We start from the raw sequence: 13,660 nt of genomic DNA, 5'->3' as shown, positions 1-13,660 counted from the left end.
AGTCCATCTGCTTCTTTTTGGAGCTGCATCCAATGAACAATCCAATGCTATAATTCCCTCCCACTTGGGCTCCATCTTTCCCAGAAGGGAGTTGCTTGTGAAGGAGCATAATATGTTCTCAGAGGATGGCCCCCAATGAACCAGTAGATTAGTTGAGGGCTTGTTAGCAACAATAGCTAGTCACTGGTTCCTTAGTTTAGGACCTTACCTCTAGTTTGGATAGTTGAATGAAGCTAGTAGTATTGGATCTATTCTCTGATCAGACCTCACCCACTCCAATAAGCCTCTCGAGAGTTCACTATCCCGACCTTGGTCCAGCTATTGAACTAGGGATGGGTGGGATGGGTAGTCCAGCTGGGCCAACTATCGCTATTTTGTTTGTACCCATCCCTATCAAGCCACCGGTTGAACTCCTTTCCCCTTAACTAGCCAATATAGGAGATGACTACCTATTAGGGAGCCAAGGGTACCACCTTCCTTTCTCATCTTTTTTTTCTTCCCGATCCGACCTCCTGCTCCGGATGGAACTCTTAGAGGAGTAATTATCATTCCTTGCCCTCACCTTAGGTCAGGAGAAAATTAATACACCACCCTCTAGTCCTTCCTCCCACCCGGGAATGCTAGTGGTTGATTCCCTTTCCATCCTTCTTTCTCTGGATCCTCTCCTTCCTCCATTTAGGCCAATCCAACTTCTCTGGACAGGCTGCTGTTACCGAAGCATGCTTTCATTTTCTCTGGTCTCGGGTCAACTTCACTCAATTTAAATATCCAGCTAAACTACATAGAATATTGTATTTCCCTTTCTATTGAAATGGTTTGTTGATAGAGAAGTGTTTTGTGCGGCAACACCCGCAACTCCAATTTATCCAAAACAACGCTGCCGATGAAGAGTGCATGCAACAAAACAACGTCGATGACTACAATTGCAAGATGCCTTTCTTATCGTTTTCTATAGAATAAATATTTTTGTTCCATGAGAAAACACATCACTTTTCCCCACACTTCCCCGCCACGTATCCATAACTACTCTCCTAACTCGCTTTGGGGCAGTTCTTGCAAGGTGGGAAACTATAGTTGTATCCAGAGCCCTGGGGACTGTTTGGTGAGAATAGAGCCCCTTAAAATAGTAGGGATAAAGATGATATGTTTTGATTACGACATAATATTTATGTGGGGATTGAAGAGAACAGATCATCCTCATTTAATAATCAATTGGTTCACCCCCACCCTGCAGTGGGGGTGAGATCAAGTTGATTTGCCTCCTACAAGACCTATATGACCAGTCACTTTGGGAGAGCCCTCGGGTGACCTCTACACATATTCATTTGGGAACCCCATTATACCTCCTCCCACCCACCACAACTATTGTTAGGATAACCGGTAAACAATTGAGAGGGGGGGTGAATCAGTTGTTAACATATTACAACTTTTAATCCACAATACAACCTTAAACAGATCAAGTATTGGTAAAGCACAAAAATATGCCGATAGAAACATATACCGGTAAACAGTACAACTTAACGTTTAACCAGATAATCAATGCAAAGTAATCATACCACATAACACCATGATTTGTACGTGGAAAACTCGAAAAGGGAGAAACCATGGTGGGAAGCCTACCCACAGTTAGATGATACTTCTGCAGAAAGTATGTGTTACAATGAGGAGCCTGCACTTGCAGGAAGGCACACTGCCTAGAGCATACTGCTCATTACAAAAGAGTCTCACTGACTACAGAGAGGCTACAACCTTCTCAAGATAAATGGAAAACAATCCAATAGAGTGAACTACTGGAAATAACATCTACTATGCCTAATTATAGTCCTGGTTAAGCTCAATGTCGGAGGACTAAATACTCTTTTGAAACCAATCCGATCACCAATGATCGATCAACTCCTCTTCCTGAATGATATTACAATATTCACACATTACATTCCTTGACCACGACCTTTCCAATAACCATGATACTTTACAAAGAGTTTCTGCCTCTTATTTATACAAACCCTAAGGCCTAAACCAATTAGGTTGGCCACCTAAAGATATTACAATAATATCATTACATAATTCCTTATTACAATGATATGCTATGTCGGCTTAAGATCAAAACAATAATAACAAATCTATAAAACATCTTGAATCATCCAGGTAACGTGTAGAGTACATGCTAACATGATAACAGTCCATAACCTAGATAGGTACCAAACCTATTCTAGGTCCACCACGCCAAAGCAATGTCTTCAAGAAGTTGAAGCACGATCAAAGAACATCTTCAACATCCTAAAATCCATGAAGAAGCTGCTCCAACACCAATTATGCATCCTGTTATGATTCCTCAATGAAAGCTCTTCTGATAAAGCCTTAAACCAGTGCCGGTAAGGGTTTACCAATGTGTATGATGAGATCCAATTATCAAGCCAATACCAACTAACCAAAACATTCTTATGGAGCATATAACACATGAAATCCAATATACTTTACTAATCCAAACATGTCGAAAGTGTCCAACAGAAAATCTCTTCTGTCAGTAACCATCCATATCAGCCAATGTAAATCTATCTGTCGGTAACAACTAGTGTTGACATCAATGAAAAAACATCAATGCCACACAATACCCATAGTGCCAACAATCTCGCTGTTTGGAATTGATGGCAACACTAGATGTGAAAAACATTTAAGTACCAAGAAATGCCAAACAAGTCTCCCCCTGTGGAAGACAACCAATAATCAATAGCTCTCCCCTTGTGAATGATATCTATGTAAGGCTTTGATCAAATCTCTCTCCCCAATGTATACAACTTTTCTTTTATTTTCACATCAATATCTCTCCCCCTATGACATCAATGCCAGAAACCTGACAAAAATATCAAAGCAAAGATATAAACCTCTGAATCTCAAAGCTGACTACTCCCCCTGAGTAGTAGCACCATTTATCAGTGCCAGAATGGATAATGTTCTTGATAATGCATACCTAACTGATGTCAAATTTCATCAATCAAGTCTCTCCCGGAGGGGAAGAAACCCCTAACCCGTCTCTCAAGTATTCAAATGATTCCTTAGACAATGGTTTAGTGAATATGTCTGCAATTTGTTTTTTTGTGTTCACATAAACCAATTTGACTTTGTTTGCTTCTACCTTGTCCTTCAGAAAGTTATACTTTATTGAAATATGCTTAGTCTTAGAGTGAAATACCGGATTCTTGGACATGTCAATAGCTATAGAGTTATCACAGTAGATAACTACTGGTTCACTACAATTTACCCTCATATCCTTCAACATTTGCTTCATCCACAAAACTTGAGTGCAAATAGTTCCTGCTGCAACATACTAAGCTTCTATAGTAGATAAAAAAATGCATGACTGTTTTTTGCTTATCCATGAAACCGGTTTCTTTCCAAGAAAGAAAGCTCCACTAGAGTTGCTTTTCCTATCATCAATATCGCTTACCCAATCTGGGTCAATATATACACATAAAGTGAAATCATCATTTCTGGAATACCATAAACCATATTTTGTTGTTTCTTGCAAAGACCGGAATATCCTCTTTACTGCACATTCATGATTTTCTTTAGGATTGTTGGTGTAAATAATTATTCATCATGGATATTATTACACTATACTTAAGTTTACTTAGGTACATGCATTTTATAGTAGTTTGGGTATGAGACACTTGGGTGTTTGTGCCACATTGGGATAGTGTGTGTAGGAGAATTCCCACCTTTTGTGGACTTATCTTGTTGTTACATTCCACATTCAGTGGGTGATCCACCTCATGTGGAATATTATATTGTTTCTCCTACCTACCCACACCTATTTCCTACCTACCCTTGTTTCTTATTGAGCCACATGTCATGTTTGTGTGCTCACATATCCATATAGCCTTGCCTATATAAGAAGGCTCATATTCATTGTATGTAATGATTGATGATCCAGTTGATCAGTATTTTCATCTTGATAGAATAAAGTTTATTTCTATCATCTATTTTGTCTCTTTATTGTATTTTTCATTAAGCCCTAGATCTTGGAAAAATCTCACATGGTATCAGGGCCTATAGGGCTTCATTGATTAGTCTTTTGGAGACATTTTGGAGGCTTCAATTTTTGGATTTGGGGATCTTCATTTTTTGGGGGCGTCGTACAATGATTTGGACATCATGGTTGAGTCCGGGAGGCCGTTTCCATAAATATTGACTTTAAAGTCGACTATATTTGGTGAGAAATTTTATTTTGCCTATTTAGACTATAGTCGTACGGATTTCAAAATTAAAAAAACTAAAATTATTTTCTGAAAAAAAATATCGAAAAAAAAAATACAAATTGAAAAAAAAAGTGATAGTAAAAAAAAAAAAAAAAAAAAAAAAAAATCTTTTGGGGGGTCTGCAAACCCCCCCCCCCCCCCGTGACCCACTGTATTGCAGGGCGTTGCCTCTGCATGGACGCCATCGCCTGCCATCGTACCTCCTCAGTCTCTACTGCCGATCGACCCGTGCTTCTGAGGACACAGTGCCACCGACCATCTACACCTACTGACAGCCTGCTCCTCCCTGCCATCGACCTCCTTCCATCGCCCATGTTTGTTCTCTCGTTGCTCCGACATCTTTCACTTCTGATAGTAGCTTCCGAGCCTCGACCTTGCCATCTCCGACGCCACCCTTCAGCTCCTGGCAACACTTTTTCCATCGACTCTCCAAGCCCCGCCGTCCGGCCACTGCTCAGCTTTCCGGCTCCAGCTTCCGTTTGCTCTCCTGCACCACCAGCCCAGCCCCGCCATCAACAAACCTACCACTAGCCCTTTCGGCAATCACCAAACCTCTAACCACTGGGCCCATCGCCTACCACATTTGCCTCCACCACGTGGCGCCATCACCTGCCACGTCACTGTACGAACTCGCCATGTCATCGACCTGTCAGACTGCCACATCAACAGATGACATCATCATCTATACACCAGGAAGGGGGAATGATGGTCTAGTGATGGCCAGATGAGCATCAAATTTAAGCCTGTCATTTGCTGACATCAACAATATTTTGAAAATTTGTTAAACCCCTCTCATTGAGCTTTTCAGTTTTGCAGTTCAACTTTGGAAGGCCATATCTTGCTCATTTTTGCTCCTTTTTTGGTGCAATTTTTTTTGAAATGGGCTATAATTTCATGCTCTTCACAGTGGTGGATGAATTTTCTGATTTTCATGGATGAATTTTTCAGAAATTGCAGATCTTCATGACTATAACTGTCTAATCCCCAATTTTGCAACTTTAGAGGCTTCGTTTGGGGTCATACGACCTCCTTTTCAGGTGCCATTTTTTTTGAAAGTGCATAATTTTCATCTAATTTCATAATCTACTATTTATTTGTAGTGATTTTGAGTAGAACTTGTACTTTTAGTATTTGGCCATTCTTGGCATATTTGGTACTTGTATTTTGCTTGGATCTCAGTTTAGATCACTAGAAGTATTTGTTGAAGTCTCTTATATCTCATTTTGAGAAGTTGTAAATTGAAATTAGAAGTCCACTTTGCCTTGTTTTGCAAGTGGCCCATTGTATACACACTAAGTATAAAGTGCCAAATCACCTTTTTTTTTTGGGGGGGGGGGGGGTTTCTTGATTGAGTATTTTTTGGGGGGGTATCTTGTGTGATTGTGCCTCTCTCTATCTTGTGTTTTTTCATTTTTGGTTCTATGGGTTCTCCTAAATTTTCACTTTTAACTCCTCATAGTTATGCATCATGGAAGATTAAGGCATGGAGTAAACTAATGGAAAAAGGACTCATTCATTATGTAAATGGAACAATTACAACACCACCTAATCCTAAGGCTGATCCTAATGCTCAAATTGATAAAGAGGCTTGGGATATTTTTCACAAATTGTATGGTCAAGTTGATGAGATTAAGGGCTATAAGCTTGATAGTGAACTCACAACTTTGGATCCCAAGGATTTTGATACAATCCAAGATTATGTCACAAAAGCAAATGAGCTAAGAGCAAAGCTAAAGGATTGCAGAATTGACAAAAAGGACGCTCAATTGGTTTATAACTTGTTGGACAAGCTTTCTTCAGAGTATGCAACCTTTGTATCTAGCTTTCACACCCATAGGTTAGCTTAAGGTTCCTCATACACTTCTTCATCATTTGATTCATTCACGAAGATGTTGATACTTGAGCAATCTAAGTTGACCACGATGGGGATTCTCAAATCTTCAAAGTCACAAGCTTTGGTGGCTAATAAAGGGAATCAAAGCAATCAAGGAAAATGCAAGAATCAAAAGCAACCTAAGTCAAAACCACAACAAGATGGAGCACAATCTTCCTCTCCACAACAAGGTGATTCACCATTCTCACTAAGAGGAAATCATATAAGGACAATCTTTTTTGTGGATATTGCAAGAAGTCAAGACATGATGAACATCATTATTATAAGAAGGATATTGATGAGTTGAAGAATCTTCTTGAGAAGAATAAAATCAACCTACTTTCTAGAATGTCTACATCGACTTCTTCTTCCAAGGATAAGGATAAAGGAAAGGATCACTCTTTTGGGATAGATAAAGGAAAGGGACAAGCTCTTTATGCTACTACAAGTCATGATTCCGGGAGATGGCTTCTAGATTCAGGGGCTTCTCATCATATGGCATCTTTGCAGTCTATGTTTTCTACATTTGAGCCTTGCCACATGCCGTAGATTTTGATGGGCAATCATACATACATGGATGTGATTGGGAAAGGATCTATTGCCATTGGGGATAACTCCTTCAATGATGTGTTGTGTGTACCCCACTTGACAAACAATCTTCTTTCCATCTATCAAATCACACATGGGGCAACTAGGAAAACTATGGAGTTCACACCTGATTCAGTTATCATTAGAGACTTGGAGAGTGGAGCCATCATTGTGACTAGGGTGGTTGATCATGCATCTCGGTTGTACTCTTTTTCATATTTTGGTCCTATTGATGAGGTTGATTCTTCCTATGTTGATGATTCAGATTTTGAGGAGAACTTTGTGCACTTGAACTTGGGGATTCTCACATGTGACCCTATTCTTGAGCCTTGCATTTCATCTCCTTCTATTGATATCACACCATCTATTGCACTTGATGATGCAGCTACTGCGACAGTTTTCCCTTCTTGTGATTCAGTGCAGTAGGATATTCCATGTCTTCTAGCTTCAGTTGATTGGGATGCCTACTTGATAGACATTGCAGGTTTGTTTGTGGAGTCCTACATTGCAGATTTGAGAGACATCATTGATGACATTCATCTTCTCTTTGATGAAGATGATCCTTCTTTGATTGTTATGAGGGATCACTCTGACCCTCTTGTGCATTCTCTACATGATCAATCTTTGGAGGTTGACATGATTGTGGATACTTTTGTCTAGCAGTTGGAGGAGGTCTCTTTATCTTTTGAGGAGACATGTGAGTCTTTGGATACTGTTCTACATTCTTCTCCACTAGATCTTGGAGTGCCTTTTTTAGCAATGTGGTGCTGTTTACCACCTTTGGAGGGGGTAACTTTCAACATCGACATGGGGATACTTGAGAAGTTTTTAGAGATACCATTCATCATGGGTATTTTCCCTACATCTTCCCTTCATGGTTGGGGAGACTTCATGGATACACCTTTGGTTTTGTTTCTTCCTAAAAGAAGAAATGTGGTTCGATGTTTGTGGAGCAGTTTCTTCATTCATCATCAAGCTTCTATCATTGGTGTAGATTCCACATTGAGGGGGGGCTTCTTAGTCTCTCTTCTTCTTCTCTCATATGGGGGGACTTTTTCCTCACATGGGGTTTGTCCTTCACATACTTCTATGAGAGTTCTTTGTATCTAGTTTTCATCTCTCTTTTGGGGGAGGGTTTTTTCCCATTGGGTTTTTCTCTCTTTCCCCGCTTTGTGAGAGATTTTATTGCATTGGTTTGCATGCATTTGCATTTGTACATGGGTACCTAACATGGCCTAGTAGCTGGGACCCATCTTCCATTGCTTAGTTGCATTGTAGACTTGTAGACTTAAGTGCATTCCCCTAAGTTTCACTTAAGGGGGGGTGTGTTTAAATAATTACTCATCATGGATATTATTACACTATACTTAAGTTTACTTAGGTCCATGCATTTCATAGTAGTTTGGGTATGAGACACTTGGGTGTTTGTGCCACATTGGGATAGTGTGTGTAGGAGAATTTTCACCTTTTGTGGACTTATCTTGTTGTTACATTCCACATTCAGTGGATGATCCACCTCATGTGGAATATTATATTGTTTCTCCTACCTACCCACACCTATTTCCTACCTACCCTTTTTTCTTATTGAGCCACATGTCATGTTTGTGCGCTCACATATCCATATAGTCTTGCTTATATAAGAAGGCTCATATTCATTGTATGTAACGATTGATGATCCAGTTGATCAATATTTTCATCTTGATAGAATAAAGTTTATTTCTATCATCTATATTGTCTCTCTATTGTATTTTTCATTGAGCCCTAGATCTTAGCAAAATCTCACAAGGATTACTTTGATATCTTGAAACAATACTTACTGCATTCATAATATCAGGTCTAGTTTGAGTTAGATATAATAGACCACCAATCATAGATTTATACCTTATCGGATTTACCGGTGAAGAAGTATCCTTGACAGATAATTTCTCACTTGTAGCCATAGGAGTACTTACCGGTTTGGAATTCTCCATACCAAACTTTTTCAATAATTCCCTCAGATACTTAGTTTGACAGATAAAAATGCCTTTGTCAGTTTGAGTAATCTACAAACCTAAGAAAAATTTCATCGCACCAATCATGGACATTTCAAATTCATTTTTTATATTGTCGGCAAATTCCATGCACAGTTTATGTTCTCCTTCAAAAATGATATCATCAACAAAGACTTCAACAATCAGAATATCATTATCAGTGATCTTATAATATAGATTACTATCAGCACTGCCTTTAGTAAAACCAAGCTTCAAAAGATATTTATCCAACCTTGCATACCAAGCTCTAGGAGCCTGTTTCAATCCTTATAAAGCTTTCTTCAATCTGCAAACCATGTCTTTGTCATCTATTAGTGAAAATCCATCAGGTTTCTCAATGTAAACTTATTCCTCAAGCTCACCATTCAAAAATGCACATTTGACATACATTTGATAAACCTTATAGTTCTTATAAGCTGCATAGGCAAGAAATAATCTAAGAATTTCAGTTCTAGCTACAGGTGCAAATGTCTCAACACAATCAATTCCTTCCATTTGAGAATATCCTTTATAAACCAATCTAGCCTTGTTCCTTATAACTTGACCATCCTCATTTAGTTTATTTCTAAAAACCCATTTAGTTCCAATAACATTCTTATTTTTAGGTCGAGAAACTAAAGACCAAGTTTCATTTGTCTCTATTTGATCTAATTCATCTTCCATAGCCTTTAACCAATGTTTATCCTTACAAGCTTCAATAATAGTTTCCAGTTCAACTTGAGAAACAAGAAATACCTCTTCATTTGCCAGTTTTCTTCTTGTCATTACTCCCTTGTTCCTATCTCCAATAATTTGATCTTCATAATGATTTAATCTTACATACGTTGGAGTCTTTTGAAATTTAGGTTCACCACTTTGATCATCAGTCACAGTTGAATTTTCTGATTGTGCTGGTGTAACTGTTTCAGCTTCCTATGCTGGTTGAGGAATTGTTGGTTTAGTTATCATCATTTCCACTGCTGGTTCCTTGTCATATGATATAGAATGATTTCTATACTGTTCATCCACTTTTTTGCAATCTTTTGTTATAACATCTATATGCTTTTCTTTGAATTGAATAACCAAGAAATATCCCTTCATCACATCTAGGATCAAATTTTCCAATTGAATCATCTCTTTTGATATAGCATTTACTTCCAAATTTTTTGAAATACTTAACAGTAGGTGTATGTCCAAACCATAGTTCATAAGGGGTCTTACCGGTTTCACCTTTAATGTGAACTCTATTGAGTGTGTAGACTGCTGTACTCACTGCTTCTCTCCAGTAGATATGAGGCAATTTCGCTTCCATCATCATAGATCTAGCTGCATCCAAAATGGTTCTGTTCTTTGTTTCAACTACTCCATTTTGTTGAGGAGTCCTATGTGCAGATAGCTATCTTCTGATTCCATTTGTCTCACAATAACCGTTAAAAGAAGTGAACTCACCGCCATGATCTGATCTTAGACATTTGATTTTCAATCTAGTTTCTGTTTCAACCTTCACTTTAAAGATCTTTAATTTCTAAAAAGCTTCAGACTTCTCCCTCAGAAAAGTCACCCACATCATTCTAGAATAGTCATCAATAATCAACATGAAATACCTATCACCTTGAAAGCTTCTAGTCCTTGCTGGACCACATAAGTCAGTTTGAATCAAATCAAGTACATCATTAGATTTATCATGTATGCTTTTAAAAGAACTTCTGACTTGCTTACCCAATTGACATTCCTTATATACCAGATTATGAGGCTTCATAATCTTAGGTATATCGCTGTCTGCCTTAGTTGATCTAATCTTAACAATACAATCAAAATTAACATGACACAACCTCTTATGCCATAGCCAAATCTCATCAATATGAGCAATCGAACATGTCTTATTACCAGTGTTCAAGTGAAAGATCTTACTTCCTGTTTGAATACCGGTTGCAATCTCCAAACCAGTTTTGTTAATGATTTTGCATTTTCTATCCTTAAACTGAAATTGAAAACCCTTATCAACTAATTGACCAACACTCAAAAGGTTATGCCTCAAACCTTCTACATAATAGACATTATCAGTGTTATGATTTCCATCCAAAGAAATAATACCTCTACCTTTGATCATACATGCCTTGTCATCTCCAAATCTGACTTGACCACCATTATTCTTACAGGGACAAAAATTTCTTTTTATCTCTAGTCATATGATGTGAGCATCCACTATCAATTACCCATTCATCCTTATCTTCAAATTTTGCTGCTAGGGCCTTCTGTTCATTTTTGATAGTTGGTTCTGGTTCATCTTCCTTCAAAGCATACAACATCCATTCCTTTCCATTTCCAGATCCACTAACTGAGTCTTCTGTTGGTTCATCTCCAGAGTCATCAGTTACTCCTTCCTCATCTGCTATGTAGCAATGTTTATTTTTCTTGAATCTATATCTATTTGGGTTAGGCTTAAAAGTTTTCTTAACTCTTTTCTCAAACCTTGCATTCCTTTCATGACATATAGATGCAAAATGACCAATCTTATTACATGCAAAACATTTAAAAGGTGATTTTCCTTCATACTTACTTCCGTTTGGACCTTTAGGTACTCTTCTAGAAAATAAGGCTTCAAGTTGTTCAAGCTCTTCATCTTCTTTCCTCATGTCTTCCAATTCTTTTGCATATAGGGCTCTCTAATCACTTTTTCTGATAGATGATGATGATGCATGAAAAGCAGGTTCAGACTTTACAACTCCAGAAGATCCAAATTCTTCAAGCTCAAAAGTAGATAATTTCCCAATCAGAATGTCTCTGTTGACTGAAGTGTTTGCCATTGTTCTTAACTCATTAATTACAGTTTCCTTCATCTTGTAAGCCCGTGGAAGGGCTCTCAAGACTTTGTAAACTATTTCATCTTCACTTAGAAATCCTCCACAACATTGAATTCCCATAACAATCTCATTTACTCTTTCCATAAACACAACAATTCTTTCATTTTCTTCCATTTTCAAGTTTTCATACCTTACTCAGTAACCATCAAGTTTAGTAATTTTGACAGTAGGGTCACCTTCATTCAGAGTTTACAATTTGTCCCATATAACCTTAGCCGATGATTTGTCATTCAATCCCATGATCTGTTGATCAGTAAGTGCACACATGAGGGCTTCTCTAGCTCTACAATCATTTTCAATATTCTTGTCCAAGTCTGCAGGAGCAGGATTGCTGGATGTCGGATCATAAGGTGTGTATCCTTTCTTAGTGATCTCCCAAATATCCTTGCCAAGACATCTAAGATGAGTCTCCATTCAAATTTTCCATATCCCATAATTTGTTCCATCAAGCTTAGGGATTTCTCTTCTAAAAATAGCTACCGGTGGATTAGAAGTGTTAACTGCCATATGATCTACCTCAAGCAGTTAAGCTTCTGCAAAAGAAGACCAAAGATCTGATATCAATTGTTAGGATAACTTGTGAACAACTGAGAGGGGGGGGGGGGGGGTGAATCAGTTGTTAACAGATTATAACTTTTAATCTACAATACAACCTTAAACAGATCAAGTACCGGTAAATCACAAATAGATGCTGGTAGAAACAGATACTGGTAAACAATATAACTTAACGTTTAACCAGATAATCAATGCAAAGAAATCATACCACATAACACCATGATTTTTATGTGGAAAACTCGGAAAGGGAAAAAACATGGTGGGAAGCCTACTCATAGTCAGATGATACTTCTACAGAAAGTATGTGTTACAATGAGGGGCTTGCACTTGCAGGAAGGCACACTGCCTAGAGCGTATTTCTCATTACAGAAGAGTCTCACTGACTACAAAGAGGCCACAACCTTCTCAAGATAAATGGACAATAATCAAATAGAGTGAACTACTGGAAATAGTATCTACTATGCCTGATTATAGTCCCGGTTAAGCTCAATGTCGGAGGACTAAATCCTCTTTTGAAACCAATCCGATCACCAATGATTGATCAACTCCTTTTCCTAAATGATACTACAATATTCGCACATTACATTCCTTGACCATGACCTTTCCAATAACCATGATACTTTACAAAGAGTTTCTACCTCTTATTTATACAAACCCTAAGGCCTAAACCAATTAGGTTGACCACCTAAAGATATTACAATAATATCATTACATAATTCCTTATTACAATGATATGCCATGTCAGCTTAAGATCAAAACAATAATAACAAATCCATAAAACATCTCAAATCGTCCAGGTAACGTGTAGAGTACACGCTAACATGATATCGGTCCATAACCTAGATAGGTACTAGACCTATTCTGGGTTCACCAGGCCAAAGCAATGTCATCAAGCAGTTGAAGCACGACCAAAGAACATCTTCAACATCCTGAAATCCATGAAGAAGCTGCACCAACACCAATTATGCATCTGTTACAATTCCGCAATGAAAGCTCTATCGGTAAAGCCTTAAACCAGTGTCGGTAAGGGTTTACCAGTGTGTATGATGAGATCCAATTATCAAGCCAATACCAACTGACCAAAACATTCTTATGGAGCATATAACACATGAAATCCAATATACTTTACTATTCCAAATATGCCGAAAGTTGCCAACAAATAATCTCTTCTGCCGATAACACTAGATCTTATACCGGTAACCTGTCTGTGAGGAACCATCCATATCAGCCAATGTAAATCTATTTGCCAGTAATAGCTAGTATTGACATCAATGACAAAACATCAATGCCACACATACCCATAGTGCCAACAACTATTCCCTCCCACCTCACCCCTACCTAGGCTACAGGCTAGAGGTAGGCAGGCTGAGGGGCGATTCATTGAAAGCAGATCATTGGCGCTATCTCAACAGCCCGGGTGGGGGTTGAAAGATTGGATTGTCAATGAAGCACGGTTAGCGGTTACATCACTCTGAACTATCCACATTAGTGTTTGTTACACATTCATATTCCAAT

This window comes from Cryptomeria japonica, chromosome 11 (genome assembly GCF_030272615.1).
Source record: "Cryptomeria japonica chromosome 11, Sugi_1.0, whole genome shotgun sequence".
In the NCBI taxonomy this organism is placed as follows: domain Eukaryota; kingdom Viridiplantae; phylum Streptophyta; class Pinopsida; order Cupressales; family Cupressaceae; genus Cryptomeria; species Cryptomeria japonica.
The sequence above is the reverse complement of the archived record's forward strand: the minus strand, read 5'-3'. Positions refer to the sequence as shown.